Here is a 23,883-nt window from a genome sequence, read left to right as displayed (position 1 = left end):
AAACCTAACTAACCTAAGGACAGAACACAACACCCAGCCATCACGAGGCAGAGAAAATCCCTGACCCCGCCGGGAATCGAACCCGGGAACCCGGGCGTGGGAAGCGTGAACGCTACCGCACGACCACGAGATGCGGGCGACTCATTACACATTACATCACAAATTAATACAAGGTAGCGCACGAAATGTGTTACCAATTGTTTCTTTCACAATTTACGACTCACATTAGATATCCCGCTGGGGTCTCTAAGCAGTACCAGCAGAGTTTGGAAAAACAAATGAGTTACGAAATGACGTGTAATTCACGATACTGCCGCTAGGAGATTAGTAAGCAGCAATGGCTGACAATGGAAGACTGACAACACAGCAACGATCGGCAATTGTGTTACTTTTTCATGAAACGAAAAGCCTTGTTGTGACTCAGAGGCGTTTTCGACAACAGTTTAACACACAATGGGTTCCTTGCAAGTAGACAATCCACAGGTTGTACGATAAATTTGTACAGGAAGGAACGGTATTGGAAGCGAAGCGACCTCGGCCTAAGCCTGTTTGTCCGCCGGAGAATATTGAAGCGGTACGAGTTGCTGTACAGAGAAGTCCCGGTAAATCGTGTAGAAAGGCAGCAGTGCAACTGGGAATGTCAAAATATCCAGACGCTCCGTTCAACGCATTCTTAAAAGTGACCTCCATATGTACCCATACAAGATGACCTGTGCACAGAAGCTCACTGAAGAACACAAGCAGCAGAGACTACTGTTTTCTCAGTGGACGGAGCATAGGAAAGAAACACTCAACAACGTTCGGTTTTCAAATGAGGCGCATTTTCATTTAGACGGTGTGGCTAACAAACAAAATGTACGCTTTTGGGCCACTGAAAACTCACAAGTGTTTCATGAACGACAACATTATGCGCCGAGGATTGCAGCGTGGGCAGCAATTTCCAGTCACCGACTTATTGGACCCTTTTTCTTTGAAGAAACTGTGAGCAGCGAGCGATATTTGAGTATGCTTCGCAATAGCTTCATTCCACAGCTTCTTGCTACTGCCTTGCCCTTCAACACGCAGTGGTTCATGCAAGATGGAGCAAGGCCACATACTGCAAACACTGTGTTGGAGTTTTTACACGAGCATTTCGACATTCGGATCGTTTCACTCAGGTTTCCAGGTCGCTTCAATGACGGACAGAATTGGCCCCCCAATAGTCCAGACCTCAATCCATGTGACTTTTTTCTTTGGGGGTACCTAAAGGAAAAAATTTTCCCGAACGTCCACGTGATTTATTGGAGCTCATAAGACTTATTCTTCAAGCTCGCAGTGAAATTACGGAAGACATGTGCCGTAGGGTAATCACTAACTTCAGTGCTCGTTAGAAGGGAGTTAGGAAACGAAATGGTGGACATATTGAGATTGTGCTGAGTTAGAACACATCTCCATGGACGGCTCTTCATTGTAGTATATGTTCCTTTCAGATTGTGTTGACAATAAAGTTTATATTCAAAAACAAAATGGTAACACATTTCGTGCGGCACACTGTGTGTTAACATGGCTGCATGCTGGCTATTTACAAGTTGTTTTAATTTTTTTAATTTATAGATTTGAGTCGGTAATTCCTATCTACCACCCTTCTAGTTCCAGTAAGATGGACATAGAGGAATTATGGACAAAGTTTAAGCAGACATTAAATCATCATCTGGAGAGTTACGTGCGTAGTAAGTGGCCAAAGGACGCAAAGGACCCACCTTGGTTTAATAGCGAAATTAGGAACATGCTGAGCAAGCAGAGGCTGTTGCGTCCTCGGTTCAAAAGAGAACGCACAAATGACGACAAGCAAAAGTTAGTAGATTAGTGCGTCTGTGGAAAGATCTATGCACGAAGCATACAACAACTACCACCGCCATACCTTAGTGAAAGGCCTGGTAGAAAACCCGAGAAATGCTGGGCCTATGTGAAATCGCTAGGCGGATCTAGGGCATGCAGTCATTGCTTGTTGACCAGCCAGATGTGGCAGCTGAAGATGGCGAAACGAAAGCCGAAGTTTCAAATATCACGTTCAAGTAATCGTTCGCACAGGAGAACCATACAAACCTACCATCATTTGACCATCGGACAGAGTCCCGTTTGAACGATATAGTTAATCGCATCCCTGGCAACTGAGAGGTTTGAAAATAAATAAATCATCAGGTACAGCTGGAATCGCAATTTGGTTTTACAAAGAATACTCTACAGTATTGGCGACTTACCTAGATGGTATTTATTGTGAATCTCTTGCTCAGCACGAAGTCCCAGGTGAATGGAAAAGAGCGCGGATGACTTCAGTGTATAAGAAGGGTAAAAGAAGGACAGACCAATATCCCTAACTTCGGTTTGCTACAGAATCCTTTAACACATTCTCAGTTTGAATATAATAAACTTTCTTGAGACTACCAAGCTTGTGTCCACGAATCAGCATGATTGAGAAAGCACCAGTGGTGCGAAACTCGGCTTGTCCTTTTCTCTGATAACTATGGATGAAGGGCAACCGTCAGATTCCATATTTCTAAATTTCGGGGAATCATTTGGCACGGTGTCCCGTTGGAGGCCGTTAACGTAGCTCCGAGCATATGGAATAAGTTTACGGACATACGAGTAGCTCGAAGACTTCTTAAGTAATAGAGCCTAGTATGTTGTCCTCGATACCGAATTTTCGCCAGAGACCATGGTGTCACCGGGAGTGTCCCATGGAAGTGTCATAGGACCACTGCTGTTCCCTTGTCACATAACTGATTTGACGGACAGAGTGGGCACCAATCTGCGGTTGTTTTCTGATGATACTGTGGTGTACGGTAAGGTGTCGAAGTTGAGTGACTTTAGGAAGATACAAAATGACTTAGACAAAATTTCTAGTTAATATGATAAATGGAAGTTAGCTCTAAATGTGGAAAAAACGTAAGTTGATACGCATGAGCTGGAATAACAAACCTGTAATGTTCGGTTCCAGTATTATGAATGTCCTGCTTGACACTGTCAAGTCGTTCATATATCTGGGCATAACGTTGCAAAGCGATATGAAATGGAACGAGCATGTGAGAAAGGTGATAGGGAAGGGCAATGGTCGAGTTCGGTTTATTGGGAGAATTTTGGGAAGGTGTGGTTCACCTGGAAGGGAGACCTGTTCTTGAGCACTGCTAGAGAGTTTGGGATCCGTACCAGGTCGGACTGAAGGAAGACATCCGTGCAATTCAGAGGCAAGCTGTAAGATTTGTTAGTCGTAGGTTCGAAGAAAACGTAAGTGTTACGCAGGTGCTTCGGTAACACATGTGGGAGTCCCTGGAGGAAAGGTGACGTTGTTTTCTAGAAACACTATTGAGAAAATTTAGGGAAGTGACATTTGAAACTGACTCCCGAACGATTCTACTGCCGCCAACATACTTTGCAATTAAGACCGACGAAGATAAGGTTCGAGAAATTAGGGTTCATATTGAGGCATACAGACTGCCGTTTTTCCCTCGCTCTATGGAACAGAAAAGGAAATGATTAGTAGTGGTACAGGGTACCTTCCGCCACCCACCGTGTGGTGGCTTGCGGATTACCTAGGTAGATGTTGATACATCCACCTGGTGTAAAACTGCTGCTAAGGAACAATATGGGAGCATAAAGCGAGGACGCAGATATGGAGCTAATGATTGTACGCCGTAGATTGACCTGATTATTTCACGATGAAATGTCCTTCTTTACGACAGTGATTGTCTACAATGAAAAAACTTCAATTGTCTGATATTTGTAACCGGTAACGGTTTATATAAGTGACATTCAAAGACGGATGGTGTATTAGAAACTAAGTATAGTCCTCATGTGAAACATTTTTGGCAAGCTTTAAATTATGTGGCCCCTACTGGTCCTATCACAACGTCTAAATATATGCGGTCCTAACTCTTTTTAGTTATAATTTAATATTCAATTTAATGTTCACATATATCCTACATAATTAGAGCTTCAGCGCATTCTTGCTGAAATGAAACATTTATTAAACATATACAGGATTGGCAAACTTGCAATACAGCAGGTGTTGGAAATGTTGTCCATCTATTTCTATCCAACGTCCACACGTTTGACCACGTTCCTGGCTATTCTTGTTAGCTTTACACTGTCTGTTTCGTTGATGGCTTTGGTACTGTTTGCCTTCAATTCCTGCAGGGTATTCCGATTGCTCCTGCAAATAAGGACCTTTAAGTAGCTTCACAAGAAGAAGTCTGGACCATTGTGGTGGACATAAACTCGTTGAACTAATTTCTTCACCAAAAATTCGTGTAACGTCCCCATAGTAGAGCAAGATCTAAGATGAGTGGTGCCGCTCTGTTGCAACCAGCAGTCACGCTCATCCTCTTGCAGTAAGTCTGTGAACTGTTGGATAATGTCTTGAGAGATGGCAGCATCCACAGTTACTTCAAAAACAAAGGTACTATTATTTTCCGTCTTGAAAACGCACTCCATACGCAAATTTTGTTCTGGGAGTAGGGGAAACACAGTAAAAGCGTGCGAATTGTCAGTGTCCAAGGTATATCCAACTACTAAAATACCCACCAAGACGAAACCAAGTTTCATCTGTAAAAAACAATTTAGCTAAAACGCCAGTGTTGCCTCTAATGTGAGAGTCTTGGATCAATGGCAACAGCGAACCCTTCTGAACTAATTAGCATTATTCGGCTCATAGAAAGCCTGCGCGCGGTACGGATAATATTTCAGTAGTCTTCTCGCTGCAGTGTGCGTTGAACCAAGTGAAATGTTATTTTCCTGGCTTAATCTACGCAAAACTATATGGACAGATCATTTAACTACTGTTTCAACATCCTGACTGACCTGCGCCGTTACAACGGATCTGAGTGTGACACGTTTCTTGTCTAACACAACCTGTTTCACGAAATTATTTAACTACCTTCTAAACAACATTCCTCACTGGTGCCTCTTTTTCAGATTTTTCTGTAAGCTTTTGCTGATACACATCATGGGATTTCATCACAAAATAAGTTTCAATCACGAATGCACGTAATTCAAGAGTTAAGTTCATTTAACCAACAACAAGCCAATTTTACACAACCTTGTTCTAAAGCCGATGTTCAGCTGTGACTGGCACAATTGGGGGAGGTATGGGAAGTCGCAGTACTTAAAAAAAAAACCTAATATAAAATCTAAAGTTTTCATTGCGATGTAACTAAATTACAAATGTCCCTTTTTTGAAAAACGAAGAACGAAATTAATGTATTTTTTTTACAAAGTTTGATATTTCATTAGTACAAATATCTAAGGAACAGAATATTGATATCTTTTTTTCCGAGAGTTTTACAGCTTTCCAAATTTCTGTGGAAAAATAATGTACCGAATCTTAGAACTTCTCTCGTATATAAATGCCTTACTATTGTAGAAAATGAAGTTCTCCCACAGAATTTCTCACTATAGTATTGACTAGCTGCATGCCAAATTTAAATACTATAATGTCAGTAGTTTGTGTCGGCCAGTGCGGCCGCGCGGTTCTTGGCGCTTCAGTCTGGAACCGCGCGACCGCTACGGTCGCAGTTTCGAACCCTGCCTCGGGCATGGATGTGTGTGATGTCCTTAGGTTAGTTAGGTTTAAGTAGTTCTAAGTTCTATGGGACTGATGACCTCAGATGTTAAGTCCCATAGTGCTCAAAGCAATTTCAGTAGTTTGTGAGGAAAACGTACATAAAGTTGCCAAAATGTAAGTTACGTAAAACCTGAATCAGAGATTTGACAGTGTCTGTTTTAGGCCTTAACTGGGTGAACTAGTGCAAACAATATGCATTCATCCTCAAGCAGTCTTTTTTCGCTTGACCTGTTGGTTAACCCGATTTTCAAACTGAGTAACAATAATGTCAGCTCCACAATTACCCTGTTATCGATTTCCTTCAGTATCGACAGTGTGCAAGCTCCTGGTTCAAATCCTAGCCTCTGTAGAGTCCTTAGCCTGCCAAGATTAGCTCAGTTAAAAATTACACAAGCATCATACGCTGCAGCTTCATCAGCAGCTGTGGAAACAAATGTTGTCTTGGGACGTGCTTTTCCTGTCATAGAGTTGTAATTTCCTTTAAGATTTTGAAATTTTTCATACACACACTTAAATAGAAGTTCTGGATCTGCTAAATACCGAAATATTCCTCACATCGTGACTGCATAAAGCTGGAAGAAAACACTACAGTGATAAATAATACGAGGAAACACAGAACAACAAAGGGGCATGGTCTGATTAATTATTATTTTTATCACACTTAGGAGTGGAACTGGAGCGTAATATACAGGAATTAAAATGTCAGTACCATGTAGTAAGTTAAGATGCAATAAAATTTTTTTTCAAGTTTGGCCACTTTCTCGTAAGTTCCCCCTTAAGCGTGCATACAACGCACAGACCCCAGCTCCAGCTCCAGCCGTATCAACCGTATAAACATTCCAGAATGAGATTTTCACTCTGCAGCGGAGTGTGCGCTGATATGAAACTTCCTGGCAGATTAAAACTGTGTGCCGGACCGAGACTCGAACTCGGGACCTTTGCCTTTCGCGGGCAAGTGCTTTACCAACTGAGCTACCCAAGCACGACTCACGTCCCGTCCTCACAGCTTTACTTCTGCCAGTACCTCGTCTCCTACCTTCCAAACTTAACAGAAGCTCTCCTGTGAACCTTGCCGAACTAACACTCCTGAACGAGCACTTGCCCGCGAAAGGCAAAAGTCCCGAGTTCGAGTCTCGGTCCGGCGCACAGTTTTAATCTGCCAGGAAGTTTCATATCATCGCACACTTCGCTGCAGAGTGAAAATCTCATTCTGGAAACATCCCCCAGGCTGTGGCTAAGCCACGTCTCCGCAATATCCTTTCTTTCAGGAGTGCTAGTTCTGCAAGGTTCACAGGAGAGCTTCTGTTAAGTTTGGAAGGTAGGAGACGAGGTACTGGCAGAAGTAAAGCTGTGAGGACGGGGCGTGAGTCGTGTTGGGTAGCTCAGTTGGTAGAGCACTTGCCCGCGAAAGGCAAAGGTCCCGAGTTCGAGTCTCGGTCCGGTACACAGTTTTAATCTGCCAGGAAGTTTCGTATAAACATTATTTCACCCATCTCACACCAATATATGCACTTCAAAAGCAATATACCCCCCAGGTGGCTCACGGTCCTTTCGTGAGTATGCGCGTGGCAAGCAAGGGGCCCCGAGCTATTGCAGCGTTCCTTCTTTCCCAGGCTGCATTTCCTTTCCCTTCCCCTCCTTTCCTGTCCTTGCTCCTTCCCCTCCGCCCTCTCCTCTCCCTCTCTTGGCGTCCTTGTTTATTTTGGCCCCGCTTCCTTCCTGGTTATGTTGGCTTTCCGATTTGGTTTTGTTACATAATCACCTCATCCTTTTGTCATTCTATGTTCCTCGTCTGGGGTTTGACCTCCATTATAAAATTTCTATGCCGTAGTGTGAGACATTTGGGGAAGAGCACCTTACCTAGTGTCTCTGGTGTGTACCCTCCTCTTTCTTTCCATCTTTTCCTCCATGTCATTGTCTGATGCTAGGGTACAGAGCCAGCATGGTAGCCAGCCTGTGTGGTGGGGTCACTATTTCCCCTTTCGGTTGAGCCCCCTGAACACACAGGGATCATCACACTTCTGATACCTGAGCTGTGACCTCCTCATGTGAGCCTAGGAGTGATTGCTTGTCATCCTGGAGCATAAAAACTCCCTGCACTGGCTGCCGTGCCAGACGGCCCTTGCTGTGGCTGGGTGGCGCCTGTGGGGAGAGCCCCTGATTGGAGTGGGTGGTATCAGGGTGGACACTACGCAAATGAAACGCATAGGGGTCCAAAACTCTGGCCGTTCTTCTACTGCCATCTGTTTGAATGATAAGGATTCTTTTCCTGGTGCTTCTTCTGCCCCTTCGGCCTTCCCTTCCATGGCTACCCCCTGGGAGGAGGGTCAGGCTCGTTAGCTTTATTTTTTGTGGAACACATTGAAGACAAGTTTGGCGAAGTGGCTCTTGGAGCAAGATGCGGTCGGGTTCGTTGTTGATCAAAACTGCTTCAGCTGCCCAGTTTGTGGCCCTTCATGCCTGTTACCATCTTGGCACAATTCCTGTGTCCATTACACCCCACCAGTCGTTGAATATGGTTCAAAGTGTAATTTTTCATAGGGACCTCATCCTACAAACTGATGAGGAACTTAGGGACATTCTAGCATGTTGAGGTGTTCACTTTGTTTGGCGTCTTCAGAAGGGCCCAAAGGACAATCACATTGATACTGGTGCCTTTATCCTGGCCTTTGAAGGAAATACACTCCCTGAGAAGGTCAAGATTATGGTTTATCGATGTGACATGAAGCCGTACATTCCACCACCTTTGAGATGATTTAAGTGCCTGCGTTGTGGACACATGTCTTCCCATTGTTCGCAGACCCCTCTCTGTGGGGACTGTGGACGTCTCTTCCATGATGGGAGTTACAGTGTTCCCCCTCCTGTGTGTGTTAATTGCCATGGCAATCATTCTCCACATTCACCGGATTGCCCTGTTGATAAGAAGGAAAAGAAGATACAGGAGTTTAAGTCCCTTCATCGTCTAACCTACACTGAGGCCTGTAAGAAGTATGCGCGTCCTCATTCTGTGTCAATGACGTCAAGCTATGCTCAAGTTACATCTTCACCCCTTCCTCCTCCCATTCCCGCAGCCCTCTTCCTCCCCCCCCCCCTTCTCAGCGGTTCCCACACCCTCCCTTCTGGGCGCTGCTCCCCCTCCCCAGCTGGAGAAATGTCCCACTTCTTCAGTGTCTGCTGGTCAAGGGCGCCCCTCCAGACCTTCCAGGCCAAAGGTCTGCTGCCACACGGCGACCACGAGAACCATGGTCTATGGGCCCAAATGTCGCCTGCTCTCTTTCTGTTCCAGATTTTGCTACAGCTGGCCCCTTTTTGCAGAACAGCCCTCCTTGATCTCAAGAAGAAGTCCTGGGACAAGCAGCCTCTGGTATCGCCAGACGTGTCGTCCCCATCTTCGCAACCTGACTCTGACCTGCTGTTCATGGATGGCGCCCCCTCATTGTCAGTGACGAATGGTGACCCAGCGGCATGATTGGCTTTAGCCTGTTCACCCCGAATTTGAATCATGGTTCTGTGATTATCCAATGGAATTGTAATGGGTATTACCCTCACCTTCCGGAGTTGACATCCCTTATTTCGTTTTACCCTGCAGCTTGTGTGGGTCTGCAGGAATCTCATTTTACTGATGATCACTCACCGACCCTCCATGGGTTCCGTGCTTTCTGTCGAAATCAGGTTGGCCCCTACAGGCCTGTGGTGGAGTTTCACTTTTGAAGCAAAGGTAATTACATTTACAACAATACTCGTGTATTAGAAAGTCGCGGGAAGTGTAAAAATGTGCGAATCATTAGACTCCATGAAATTTCTTAGGTGTCAAAGGAAGTGCATATGATAATAACTGCGGAAAACAACAGAAAGATAAGTTTCTCAGGCATGAAATAAGTTTTTATATTGTCTTGCCTTCAGTGAAGAAAGCTGATATGTCAATAAATCAGTGTGATTCAGCCGTTGTTACGTATGTTTCACAATAATTCATGTCCCTTGACAATCCGTTAACGCATGGAACACAAAAATATAACTGCTATGTTAGTTTAGCAGAAAATAACTAAAAACAAACATTACTCTTACTTGTGACTGTCTGCTTTCCCACCGTTTGGAGCGCTTGTGTCACTCCAACTGTCAAAGGGTAACAACCTTAGCACCAGACAGCGTCGTGAGTGTATATATTAGACTGTGCTCTGGTACCGTCTCTGACAGTTAGTCAGTTGTGGCAATATCATGTGATATGAGTGCATTCTGTGATGATCGAAGAAATATAAATGGAGAAATATTCATAACGTCACTATATATGGAGACAAAACCGGAAGAGATGCGGCACTATGTCATAATTATCATTACATGGCAGTAAAAGGTACAAGGCAGGATGTGGAAATTATTTTATCTGTCGAAGTCACAGCAGGAAACCAGCTAAATGATTTTAACTTGTAAAGTGCAATCTCTCACTAATGTTTGGTGTTCACATGCTGAAACTGAAGTGATTAAATACAATGTAAACAACTGACTTCCTTTATTAAATATTTTCACAACCCGTCATTACAACTAGCACTCAGTTTTATTTATTTAGCGTATGGCGCTACACACATGGTTTACACTTATGACAGTATGAAGTTATATGATAAAATACACTATAAAATACATAAGTGAAGGATACATATTCAGATAAAATATGATACATAAACACAATAAAAAGTAACATCACAGCAGATATTTTGCGTTACACAAGTCTTCAAATTCTGACGTCCAAATTGGCGATCCATTCGAGCCAGGGCGGTGTGGCGTTGAAGAAGTCAGCCCGACTACCCTGGTAGGCTCTTAATTCACAGTCCTGGGCGATGTGCTGTATTGTTTGATTAGGTGCCCCACAATCACAGCTAGGGATGGGGAGCTTTCCGCACTTGTGTAGATTGTGTGCACATAGTCCATGTCCTGTTCGGATTCTGTTTAGGCTTTTCCACAGCTGTCGAAGTTCAAAGCCCTTAGGTTTCTCTGATGGACAGATAAGTTCACGGCTGTCAGGGGAGGCACTATCACTCCTGCTCTCGTGCCATTTAGTATCCATGCTGAAGTTGGCAGCTGACAGTTGTTGGGCCAGTCTTAAAGGGGGATTTCTGGAGCGGAGTCGTATTCTTTCCAAAGTTGCGACATCTTCATGGATAGGAACTAGGGAACTATTTTTGTGTGTTCCTTCATCAGAGCTTCCCGTCTTCGCATGGAGGGTGGAACTATACGACTAAGTGTTGGAAGCCAATATAGTGGGGTAGCTTTTATGCATCCAGTTTTGGTTCTTATAGCAGCGTTGAGCTGGGTGTCCACCTTGTTTACATGCTTGCTGGTTAACCACACTGGTGTACAGTAGTCAGCTAAAGAGTACACTAGGGCGAGTGCAGAGGTTCGTAGTGTGTCTGCTGCTGCTCACCAGCTAGTGCTGTAGAGCCTCTGAATGAGGCTGTTCGGTGAGCTTATTTTATTGGATACATTTTCCAGGTGTCTTTTGAAGGATAATGTCCTATCTAGAGTGACCCCCAGGTACTTTGGATGTGGCTGATATCGCAGTTGAATGTTATTCATATGAACCTTCAGCTCATATCCCGCCATTCTGTTGTTCAAATGAAAACAGCTGTCTTCAGTCATGGTGGGATTTGGTATTAGCCTCCTTTTGGTGAAATACTCATTCATTTTGTTTAGGTCAGTTGTGAGGATGTTTTCAGTGTCTTGAAACTGCTTGCTTTGGATAGCTAGGGCCATATCATCAGCATAGCTGAACTTCCTTGAGATGGTTTCAGGCAGGTAAGACATGTAAAGATTAAAAGAGCATTGGTGCTAAAACTGATCCTTGAGGCAGTCCATTGTTAAGTTTCCTCTGTTTGCTTGTGTCATTACCCTGATTCACCTGGAAGTATCTATCCGAAAGAATGTTGTTGATAAGTCTCAGTGTTATACGGCAGGGGATTACTTTATCAGTTTGTGTAGAAGTCCTTCCTTCCGTGCAGTGTCACAGGCAGCTATTAGGTCTATGAAAGCTACCGCAGTCTTTTTTTGTTTTTCAAAACCGCATCAGTATATGTCGTTAGACTTAGAACCTGGTCTGTGCAGCTCCTATTCGGTCTGAAACTTGCCTGCTCTGGTGGGATGGCTTCTAGGATTCGTGGGCCCAGCCTGTTGAGGAGTAGCCGTTCCAAAAGTTTGTATTAGCAGCTGAGAAGAGCGATAGGGCGGTAACTTTCTGCTTTATCTGATGGTTCGTTTGGCTTCAGCACAGCAATTATTTTAGTAATTTTAAAACCTTTTGGCAGGCAGCCCAATTTTAGTATGCATGAGTAAAACTTGGTCAGCCATTTCTTCGTTTCCTTCCCACATCGAGTCAGGAATTCAGCGTCCATTCCATCATAACCAGGCGCCTTACCCGTTTTACCATCACTGAGAGCAGCTTTTAGTTCCTCAGTTGTGAAGCTCCGAGAGTACTCAGTTTGTTGAGGTGGTGTTCGCTGTATGTTTCTGTACTCCCTTTTTACTTTTTGTGTGTGGTGTTTGTCTCGTAGTGCTCTAGATAGTGATACAATTGGACCTGAACTGATTTATGCATTCAGTTATGCAGTTTTATAACGAGCGAGCTGTTGCAGTTTAGTAACTACACTATTTCATCTGTATGAGTAGCTATTTTGACTAATACATGAACAGTATTTTAATCTGCGTATAATATTGAGTAAATGATTATTGTAGTTATTACGTGATAAGATTATTACGTAATCCAGTGGTACACATCGTTAGCAACTCTTAGTGCGTGGTCATAAAAGTGGAATAGTTGCGTACTGCAATTTAGTTATAATTCGATGTCTTCGCGGTCATATTTTTAGAATAAATCCCGACGTCCGTATTGTAAACCTCCCATCATAAAACGGACCACCTCTAACCCGTCAATGGCACGTTTGGCTTCTACACAGCCTGATGAGCCACCCTGTATATTAATGACGTGCTCTTCTGCGACATTCAGAATTTATTTCAGTACTGTGCTAATTCTGATGGCGCGTGCCCTTTCTCATCCAGTGAGCAAAGAGTGACCGTGCGGGTATGCTACGCACACCGAAGCCTTTCATTCGTTACACAGCGGCCTGGTGTAGACAGGGGAAGAGGAGAGGGGGGGAGTGGGTGGTTATGGGGCAGTAAATGTGGCAACCTGGTGGCTGATCGGGCTGTTAAATCGTTAACTCGGCACATTAGCTGACCGCGACGAAATTATCGCCCAGCTGAATCTCTAAACGTCGGCTATAATTTGCCTACCATTCGGCGCTCTTTACGTAATGCACAGCACCATATAGTCCGTCCTAGTTGAGCATTAGTCCGCACGCTCTATATCTGCCAGTTACCAAATGACTAAGCTGGGTAAGTAGCAAGACGGACTGTGACGGTTAGCTATTCATTATGAATCCCTATAGAGTGGGTACAGTGTAATGTGTATTAAGCAGACATCAGACCGAAATAGTCGCGAGACGCTGGCGTGACTCTTTTATTCAGATTTTGCACCAAGACGTTAACTTTAATATTACACCTATTTTCCCTGCTATCAGACATTTGTTTATTTATTAGTAATAGGAATGGTGATGAATTGCTGGTGCTATGGATGCGTAAACCATGGACCTATCCGTTGGTGGGGAGGCTTGCGTGCCTCAGTGATACATTTGTAGACTTAGAGAAATCTTTTGACAGTGTTAACTAGAATACTCTGTTTCAAATTCTGCAGCTGGCAGGGGTAAAATACAGGGAGCGAAAGGCTATTTACAATTTATACACAAACCAGTTATAAGAGTTGAGGGGCACGAAAGGGAAGCAGTGGTTGGGAAGGGAGTGAGACTGGGTTGTAGCCTATCCCCGATGTTATTCAATCTGCATATTGAGCAAGCAGTAAAGGAAACAAAAGAAAAATTCGGAATAGGAATTGAACTCCATGGAGAAGAAATAATAACTTTGGGGTTCGCCGATGACATTGTAGTTCTGTCAGGGGCAACAAAGGACCTGGAAGAGCAGTTGAACGGAATGGGCAGTGTCTTGAAAGGAGGATATAAGATGAACATCAACAAAAGCAAAACGAGAATAATGGAATGTCGTCGAATTAAGTCGGGTGATGCTGCGGGAATTAGATTAGGAAATGAGACACTTAAAGTAGTAAAGGAGTTTTGCTATTTGGGGAGCAAAATAACTGATGATGATCGAAGTAGAGAGGATATAAAATGTAGACTGGCAATGTCAAGGAAAGCGTTTCTGAAGAAGAGAAATTTGTTAACATCGAGTATAGATTTAAATGTCAGGAAGTCGTATCTGAAAGTATTTGTGTGGAGTGTACCCATGTGTGGATGTGAAACTGGATGATAAATAGTTTAGACAAGGAGAGAATAGAAGCTATCGAAATGTGGTGCTACAGAAGAATGCTGAAGATTAGATGGGTTGACCACATAACTAATGAGGAGGTATTGAATAGAACTGGGAAGAAGAGAAATTTGTGGCACAACTTGACTAGAAGAAGGGATCGGTTGCTGGGACATATTTTGAGGCATCAAGGGATCTGCAGATTAGTATGGAAGGCAGCGTGGAGGGTAAAAAACATAGAAGGAGACCAAAAGATGAATACACTAAGCGGATTCAGAAGGATGTGGTTGCAGTAGGCACTGGGTGATGAAGAAGCTTGCACAGGATAGAGTAGCATGGAGAGCTGCATCAAACAAGTCTCTGGACTGAAAACCACCACCATAACAACAACAACAACAACAATAACAACATGGATGCAAATCGAAATTTGTCAGAAAAGCTACTTTTCATACACTACTCAGCCAGAACATTACGACCAACGACCTACTGTCGATATACACCCGTTCAGGCTATGCCAGCCTCACCTAGTGAGGCATGACACACGTACGGTGCATGCAGTATCAGTGAGCGTGCTGTCCATGTGTAGAATAGGAAAGGCGTGCGATCTAAGTCTGACCGAGGGCGGGTTGTGATAGCCCGGAGACTCGGCATTTTGAAGACTGCAAGACTTGTCGGATGTTCGAGGAGTGCTGTGATGTGTGTCTTCAACACGTGGTGAAACCAAAATGAAACCTCGTCTAGGTGACGTGGGGCTCAGCGGCCACCCCTCATTATAGATGTAGCAGGATGAGCAGAGCGGTAAAATAGGCAGGTGGCGAGGTGGGGCGGAAGTAACATCAGACTTTAATACAGAGCAGAGTACAAGTGTGTCTGAACACTCAGTGCACCGAACACTCCTAACGATTGGCCTCCACAACCGACAACACATAAATGTGCCTGTGAACACCATGACATTGGAGACTACGACAGCAATGGGCACGTGACCATCGGCACTGGACGTTTGCGCTATGGCAAGGCGGTCTGATGAATCCCGATACCTTCTTCATCATGCCTATGGGATGGCGCGAATCGGTCATCTTCCAGGGAATAGCTCTTTGACCCTGTGCAGTGAGACGAAGACAACCTGGCGGCGGCTCCATTATGCTCTGGGGAACATCATTCACGTGGGCATCTGTGGGTCCAGTGGATCCCGTACAAGGCACCATGACAGTCGTGTTTCCCAGACCCCCCCAGGGGGTCCACAACTCTTTTTGTGGATACGTGCGTAGCGAGCACGGGACCCCGAGCTAATGTGGCCCTCCTTCCTCTCCGGGCTGCATACCTTCCTTTTCCGCATCCTTCCCCATCCCCCATCTTCGCCCCCCCTCCCCTCACCTCTGGCTCTTTCCTTCCCTTTCTCCCCATCTGGGAGTATGATTTGTGCCTACGTCCGGAGACAGACGCTCGTAAATTTAACGCATTCTTCGCCTTCTCTGCTTGTATGTCTTCATCCTTCCTTTGTCCTTCTCTTTTCCTTACCTCTTCTCTTTACCCTTTTCTCCGCTGCGGCGTTTGAGACCTCTCTTCTTTTCTTTCCCTTTCTTTGTTTTTCTCTTTCTCTTTCTTCCTCCCTGTGCGTGTCTGAAGGCCGACCCACGCATTTTCGTGCGTAGCCGGTGACGGGGTAACGCGTAATTCCCCGCCCCGGGTAGACAGGTAGGACACGTACGTACCCCCTGGTAACTGCCAGGCCCAGGGAGGGGTGATTACCCGAGCTGATACCTTCCGAAAGTGCCGATTGGTCCCTCCGTCCGTTTGTTGGGAGGTGTGACCTGAGGTGTGAACAATCACCTAAGGCGGGAGTGCCCTCAGAGAGGGCCCCAACAAGGGAGGAGCGCGCCATCGGAGACGCCGGTAACCATGGGGGATTCTTCCGCAATGGTTTCCTCACCTTCCACTATGTCTGCTCACAAGCGTAAGTTCACTGAGTCTCAGCCACAGACAGTTCTTCCATCGTTGCCACAGTTCCTTGTTGTTTCTCGGTCTGATGAAGGTCACGACTTCTCCACGGTCAACCCTTTCATTATTCAGAAAGGTGCCGACGCAATTGCAGGTCCTGTAAAGTCTTGTTCCAGATTACGGAATGGCACCTTGTTGTTAGAGACAGTCAGTGCCCTCCAGGCACAAAAATTGCTGCGTACTTCACTTCTCCACACCTTCCCTGTCCGGGTGGAACCGCACCGTACTTTAAATTCCTCGAGTGGAGTCGTTTATACATGCTCCCTCAATGGATTGTCTGACGACGAAATTCAGCAATACCTGTCTGACCAGGGCGTAACGGCTGTTCATAGAGTTATGAAAAGGGTTGACACGAACATCATTCCAACCTGCACTGTTTTCTTGACATTTGACAAAGTTCAACTCCCATCCAAAATCAAAGCAGGCTATGAGATAATTTCCGTTCGCCCTTATGTCCCAAATCCTATGCATTGCTATTGGTGTCAGCGGTTCAATCGCACCAGCCAGTCCTGTTCCAATCCGGCCAAATGTGTTACGTGTGGCAAGGATGCCCATGAGGGTGCTTGTCCACCACCATCCCCTCGCTGCATCAACTGTATGGGTGACCACGCAGCTTCTTCTCGAGATTGCCCCATTTTTAAAGACGAAAAGCTCATCCAGGAAATCAGAGTGAAGGAAAAGGTGTCGACCTTTGCTGCTCGAAAATTATTCGCCAGTCGACAGCCCACCGTGCCTCAGACAGGAAAATACAGCACTGTCCTTGCTTCTCCTCGGCCAACAAAGGAGACGGCCACGCAGACTTGCGACCTCAACTTTAGTGCCAGGGTTGTCAGAGCGGCCAGCGCAAAGATCGCTCGTTCAACCTCACCACTTTCGCCTGCCCACTCTACAGCTCACCCTTCATCGGGTTCTGCTAAATCTCGAGCCCAAAAGTCAGACACCAAGGCTTCGAAAAAAGAGCATACTCGTGAAGATTTTTTACATACCCCAACTTCACAACCATCGGTTCCTCCTTCATCTAAACATCATATTTCCAAGAATGCTAATAAGAAACCCAGTTCATCTCCTCCTCCGCCAAGGCATGTCTCATCTACAGCACCACCTGGCGGAAATCGCTCTCGGCCGTCTTCTGTGTCGCCGAGGCGCACTGCTGGCGGCCGATCAACCGGCCAATCGCTGGCGACAGGAGCTGCTCCTGAACAACCCATGGATCAGGGTCTTCTGCCTTCGGCTGAGTGCCATTCCATTCTGTCGGTCGCAAGCACTGAGCAGTCGTTGAGCTGACGGCTACCTTGGTCACATTACTCCATTTTATGTTCACCCTATGTCCATTATCCACTGGAATATCCGCGGCATTCGAGCCAACCGGGATGAATTGTCGATCCTCCTACGATCCTACTCGCCGGTCATCTGTCTTCAGGAAACAAAGCTGCGTCCGCATGACCGCCTTGTTCTCCCCCATTTTCAGTCTGTCCGATTTGATCTCCCCTCTGTTGAAGGCACTCCAGCCCATGAAGGACTCATGATTCTTCTCCATGATACTTTCCATTATCACCCAATCCACTTAAACACTTCCTTCCAAGCTGTTGCTGTCCGTCTTTCCCTTTCTGGATATACCTTTTCTCTTTGTGCTGTATACATTCGATCGTCCACACCAATGGCACGAGCTGATCTGCTTCATCTTCTTGGTCAGCTTCCACACCCCTATTTGCTGGTTGGGGACTTCAATGCCCACCACCCGCTTTGGGGATCTCCACATCCTTGTCCACGTGGCTCACTATTGCTAGACGTCTTCCACCAAGCGGATATAGTTTGTCTCAAGACAGGGGTCCCTATATTTTTTTCTGTCTCCACGACAAATTTCTCTCATTTGGACCTTTCGGTCGGTACTGTTCCGCTAGCTCGGCGCTTCGAATGGTTCGCCCTTGACGATACACACTCGAGTGATCACTTTCCATGTGTCCTTAGACTGCAGCCTCAACTGCCCTATATGCGCCCGCGACGCTGGAAGTTTGCCAAAGCCGATTGGACACTTTTTTCGTCTCTAGCGACATTCGATGACCGTCACTTTCCTAGCGTCGACGATGAGGTCACACATATTACCGACGTTATTCTTACAGCTGCGGAACGTTCAATACCACGCACCTCCGATTTGCCCCGGCGCCCCCCAGTTCCTTAGTGGAACGAGGCATGCCGTGACGCAATACGTGAGCGGCGACGTGCTCTTCGCGTTTTCCGCCACCATCCTACTTTGGTCAACTGTATCCGCTATAAGCAGTTCCGTGCGCGATGCCGTCGCGTCATCCGCGATAGCAAGAAGGCAAGCTGGAAATTCTTTATTAGCTCATTTAACACCTTCACTCCCTCCTCGGAAGTTTGGAGTCGGATTCGACAGTTATCCGGCGCGCCTAGTTTCTTACCGGTCTCTGGGCTCACTGTCGCGCGTGATACGTTAGTGGACCCCGTCGCAATTTCTAACTCCTTGGGTAAACACTTTGCTGAGATTTCGAGCTCTTCAAATTACCCGCCAGCGTTTCTCCCGAAGAAACGTGCAGCGGAAGTGCAACCTCTTGCTTTCTTCTTTCAAAATCGCGAAAGCTATAATACTGTTTTCTCCATGCGGGAACTCCAACATGCACTCTATTCTTCTCGCTCCTCCGCCCCAGGACCGCATGGTATCCACATCCAAATGTTGCTGCATTTATCAACCCATAGTCTGTGTTACCTCCTTCGCATTTATAATCGAATTTGGACCGACAGTACTTTTCCCAGACGATGGCGGGAAGCTATCGTCGTTCCTGTTCCGAAACCTGGAATTGACAAACATCTCCCCTCTAGCTATCGCCCCATTTCTCTCACTAGTAGTGTATGTAAGGTTTTGGAGCGTATGGTGAATTGCCGTTTAGCTTGGTGGCTGGAGTCCCGGAGTCTTTTAACACCTGCCCAATGCGGTTTCCGAAAGCATCGTTCTGCAGTTGACCATCTTGTTTCTCTCTCCACTTATATCATAAACAACTTTCCCCGGAAACGCCAAACAGTAGCAATATTTTTTGTCTGGAGAGAGCATACGATACCTGTTGGAGGACAGGCATCCTCCGCACACTGTTCTCTTGGGGCTTTCGAGGTCGGCTGCCCCTTTTTCTTAGCGAATTTATGGCAGAGCGCACATTTAGAGTGAGGGTGAACACTACTCTCTCCCGTACTTTCTCCCAAGAAAACGGGGTACCCCAGGGCTCCGTGCTAAGTGTTGTACTGTTTGCTATTGCCATAAATCCAATTATGGATTGTCTCCTTCCTGATGTCTCGGGCACCCTCTTTGTGGACGATTTTGCGACCTACTACAGCTCTCAACGGACCAGCCTTCTTGAACGACGTCTTCAAGGATGTCTCGATCGCCTCTACTCTTGGAGCACAGAAACCGGCTTCCGTTTTTCTCCCAGTAAGACCGTTTGTGTTAATTTTTGGCGAAGTAAGGAGTTTCTTCCACCCTCCTTACATCTAGGACCTGTCAACCTTCCGTTTTCCGACGTCGCTAAATTCTTGGGTTTTATGTTTGACAGAAAACTGAGCTGGTCCTCCCACGTTTCCTATCTTTCGGCTCGCTGTCTGCGATCGCTCAACACCCTCCGTGTCCTGAATGGTACCTCCTGGGGAGCGGACCGAGTGGTCCCCCTTCGCCTCTATCGCGCCTTAGTGCGCTCGAAATTGGACTATGGAAGCATAGTTTACTCCTTTGCTCGGCCGTCTATTCTTCGTCGTTTCGACTCTATCCACCACCGTGGATTACGTTTAGTGTCTGGAGCTTTTTACACCAGCCCTGTGGAAAGCCTTTATGCTGAGACTGCTGAACCTCCGCTGTCCAATCGGCGAGCAGTCCTTCTGAGTCGTTATGCTAGCCATCTGTCTTCCATGCCTGCTAATCCAGCCCATGACATTTTCTTCGACGCCTCCTTTGATGTAGGGTATGCAGGCCGCCCCTCCTCCCTACTACCACCGGGAGTCCGCTTCCGTCAACTGCTCCATTCTCTTTCCTTCCGCTTTCCTAAAACCTTCTTGACAACTTGGGGTACAGCACCGCCTTGGCTCAGTCCCCGGATCTGCCTGCTCCGTGACCTTTGTCAATTTCCCAAGGATGGTACCCCCTTCACTTGTTTATCGTTGGGCATTTGCTGCTCTATGTGCACAAATGAAGGAAGACACATTTATTTACACTGATGGCTCGAAAACATCGTTGGGTGTAGGGAGTGCCTATATTGTTGGCGACACCCCAAATCAATTTCGGCTTCCCGACCAGTGTTCGGTTTATACTGCGGAGCTTTACGCTGTTCTCCAGGCTGTCCACTACATCAGCCGCCATCAGCGGATACAGTATATTATCTTCTCAGATTCTCTCAGCTCTCTCCTCAGTCTCCAAGCTCATTACCCTGTGCACCCACTGGTCCACCGGATTCAGGACTGTCTGCGCTTGCTCCACCTGGGGGGCGTCTCGGTGGCGTTCCTCTGGCTACCGGGACACGTTGGTATCTGTGGAAATGAGGCGGGCGATATTGCGGCCAAGGCTGCAGTCTCTCTTCTTCGGCCAGCTATTCAATCGATTCCCTTCGCCGATCTACGGAGCGTTTTATGTCGTCGTGTTGTTCTTTTATGGCACGCACATTGGTCGACATTTCATCATAATAAATTGCGGGACGTGAAAGGGCTTCCTTGTGCTTGGACCTCTTCCTCCCGAACGCGTCGTCGGGAGGAGGTAATGTTAACTAGACTCCGGATAGGGCACTGTCTTTTTAGCTATCGACATCTTTTAAGCGGCGATCCTCCCCCACTCTATCCCCACTGCTCTCAGCTGTGGACGGTAAGACACCTTTTAATTGAGTGCCCCTATTTTACTCCGTTACGCGCCCGTCTACAGCTGTCGCCTGATATATCGTCAATTTTAGCAGATGACACGCGCTCGCCCGATCGCGTTCTCGAGTTTATTAGTGCCAGTGAAATGACGTCAGTCCATTGAAGCTTTTTTTTTGGGACAACCAACCCCTTTCTGTAGTGGATTTTTAAGCCTTCCTTCTGCTTTAAGTTTCTCCAATTTTTTGAGTTTCGTTCCCATTGCTGCTGGTTTCCATTTTCGGTTTTTACTGTTTCCTAAGTCACGGACCGGTCGCTAATGACCATAGCAGTTTTGAGACCTAAAACAAAAAAAAAAAAAAAGTTCCCGGGAGCAGTGGCATTTTTCAACAAGATAATGCGCCATGTCACAAGGCAAGGAGTGTATGAATATTGGCCCTCGATATATCAGAAAAGTACCGATATACTGAGGAAAAAATGTCGACTTCTGGCTTATAAAAATATTCGTTGCAAATTGTGAATATACTACCGGTTTTAGATCTGTATATTTAATTATTGATTTATTACTAGATATTTTGTACATCAATGAGGTAACAAGGTAGCTGCCTCCTTATCACCCTTAGAACAAGAATTGACACGATAACGTTGCACGTTCACGCCTGGCGATGACCCCTTTCCTAGCAGTGGTAACTGTAGATATAGGATGGCAATCATTCAACTACATGAAAAAACCGTAAATTAGTTGAAAAAATAGGGGGGGGCACACACTTTATTCAACAAGTAAACGTCACTACAGATATTCGGATTTAGGTTGCGACATGTTCGATATGCCTGTCATCATCGGCGGTGATGTGCTTTAGACGAATAGCGAAATCCTGCATCACCCGTTGAAGTGCCGGAATATCGATGCTGTCGATGACCTTCTGAACCATTGCTTTCAGCTCAGCAGTGGTTTGGGGGTTGTTGCTGTACACCTTGTCTTTAATGTAGGCCCACGAAAAGCAGTAGCATGCGTTCAATCCGGTGAATAATCGAGGCCAACGCCAGTGGCCTCTGGGTACACCAGAGCCAGAATGCGGTCTCCAAATTGCGCCTCCAGGACATCAAACACTCTTCTGCTTCAATGGGGTCGAGCTCCGTCTTGCATGAACCACATCTTGTCGAAATCAGGGTCACTTCGGATGATGGGAATGAAATCATCTACCAGAACCTTCACGAGTCGTTCGGTAGTCACCGTGCCATCAAGGAATATCGCACCGATTATTCCACCACACAGCACACAATCACCTGTTGACGGTGAAAAGACTTCTCGATCGCGAAATCCCCCAAACGCCCAATTTTTGCTTATTGACTAACCCATCCAAGAGGAAATGGGCTTCGTCGCTAAACAAAAGCGTACTAACTCCCATCACGCCCCGCGGCCAACTGTGCAGTTTGAACGTCCTAACGCAATCCGTTCAGAGTTACGATAATTTTATTTCATATATTTCAACAACTGAAACTTGAAACTTCCTGGCAGATTAAAACTGTGTGCCGGGCCGAGACTCGAACTCTGGATCTTTGCCTTTCGCGGACAAGTGGGCTACCAACTGAGCTACCCAAGAAAGACTCACGACCCGTCCTCACAGCTTCAATGCTGCCAGTACCTCGTCTCCCACCTTCCAGACTTCACAGAAGCGCTCCTGCGAATCCTGCAGAACTAGCACTCTTGGAAGAAAGGATATTTCGGAGACATGGCTTTGCCACAGCCTGGGGGTTGTTTCCAGGCGAGTCGTGAGTCGTGCTTGGGTGGCTCAGTTGGTAGTGCACATATCCGCGAAAGGCAAAGCTCCCGAGGTCGAGTCTCGGTCCGGCACACAGTTTTATTCTTCCAGGAAGTTTCATATCAGCGCACACTCCGACGCACCGTACGACAACGCGGAACCTATCGTGTACACACTTTTGAGTAATCAAAACCATGAATGATAGCATCCACACTTCCTTTGCTGACTGAAAGCTTCAGTGCCAACAGTTGGGTTTTTATGCGTTGGTCCTCGTTGAGCAGATTAGCAAGCTGCATCTTATCAGGTATGGCAGCAGTGGGTGGCCTCCGCAGACGCTGCAGATTTTGGAGCTCTGCCTAACCGCCTTCTCGTAATGGCCTCACTCTTTTTGCCTAGCGAATAACCGTGCTTCTGACGACTGCAGATGCTCCATAAACTGTACTCAAACGTTTGTCAATGTTCTCAGCTGTGTTTTCACTCGCAGTGAGATATTCAATGTCGACACGCTGCTTGTACGCTACTGGCCATTAAATTGCTGCACAAAGAAGAAATGCAGATGATAAACGGGTATTCGTTGGACAAATATATTATACTAGAACTGATATGTGATTACATTTTCACGCAATTTGGGTGGATAGATCCTGAGAAATCACTACCCAGAACAACCACCTCTGGCCGTAATAACGGCCTTGATGCGCCTGGGCATTGAGTCAAACAGAGCTTGGATGGCGTGTGCAGGTACAGCGGCCCATGCAGCTTCAACACGATACCACAGTTCATCAAAAGTAATGACTGGCATATTGTGACGAGCCAGATGCTCGGACATCATTGATCAGACGTTTTCAATTGGTGAGAGATCTGGAATCTGGAGTATGTGCTGGCCAGGGCAGCAGTCGAACATTTTCTGTATCCAGAAAGGTCCGTACAGGACCTGCAACATGCGGTCGTGCATTATCCTAATGAAATGTAGGGTTTCGCAGTGATCGAAAGAAGGTTAGAGCCACGGGTCGTAACACATCTGAAATGTAACGTCCACTGTTCACAGTGCCGTCAATGCGAACAAGAGGTGACCGAGATGTGTAACCAATGATACCCCATACCATCACGCCATTACGGCGATGACGAATACACGCTTCCAATGTGCGTTTACCGCGATGTCGCCAGACACGGATGCGACCATCATGATGCCGTAATCAGAACCTGGATCCATCGAAAAAATGACGTTTTGCGGTTCGTGCACCCAGGTTCGTCGTTGAGTACACCATCGCAGGCGCTCCTGTCTGTGATGCAACGTCAACAGTAACCGCAGCCATGGTCTCCGAG

The 23,883-nt window shown here is 46.2% G+C and overlaps 1 protein-coding gene across 1 annotated transcript in view; it reads left to right on the top strand.

The window, feature by feature from the left end:
- LOC124620114 (inactive dipeptidyl peptidase 10-like) overlaps positions 1–23,883 on the top strand; it is a 1,175,439-nt gene that overhangs the window by 40,010 nt on the left and 1,111,546 nt on the right. The window lies entirely within an intron of this gene.

The sequence above is a fragment of the Schistocerca americana genome, chromosome 6, assembly GCF_021461395.2.
Source record: "Schistocerca americana isolate TAMUIC-IGC-003095 chromosome 6, iqSchAmer2.1, whole genome shotgun sequence".
NCBI classification, from domain to species: Eukaryota; Metazoa; Arthropoda; class Insecta; order Orthoptera; family Acrididae; genus Schistocerca; species Schistocerca americana.
Note: the sequence above shows the minus strand (reverse complement) of the source record. Positions and strands in the feature narration are given on the sequence as shown.